Source organism: Sapajus apella, unplaced genomic scaffold (genome assembly GCF_009761245.1).
Source record: "Sapajus apella isolate SASKATOON/1434 unplaced genomic scaffold, GSC_monkey_1.0 scaffold7, whole genome shotgun sequence".
NCBI classification, from domain to species: domain Eukaryota; kingdom Metazoa; phylum Chordata; class Mammalia; order Primates; family Cebidae; genus Sapajus; species Sapajus apella.
The window spans coordinates 32,263,310-32,263,557 of NW_022436947.1; positions in this window are offsets into that span (position 1 = coordinate 32,263,310).

A 248-nucleotide genomic window follows, 5' to 3' on the forward strand; every position below is an offset into this window, starting at 1 on the left:
CCAGCTACTCGGGAGGCTGAGGCAGGAGAATTGCTTGAACCCAGGAGGCAGAGGTTGCGGTGAGCAGAGATCGAGCCATTGCACTCCAGCCTGGGTAACAAGAGCAAAACTCCGTTTCAAAGAAAGAAAGAAAGAGAGAAACATTCATCCTAACACCTGTTTGCATCAAACTTAAAGTTTTTAGGAGTTTGCCTTTACTACAAAAGTTTGTTCTTTAATTAGATTTTTTTTTTTTTTTTTTTTTTTAA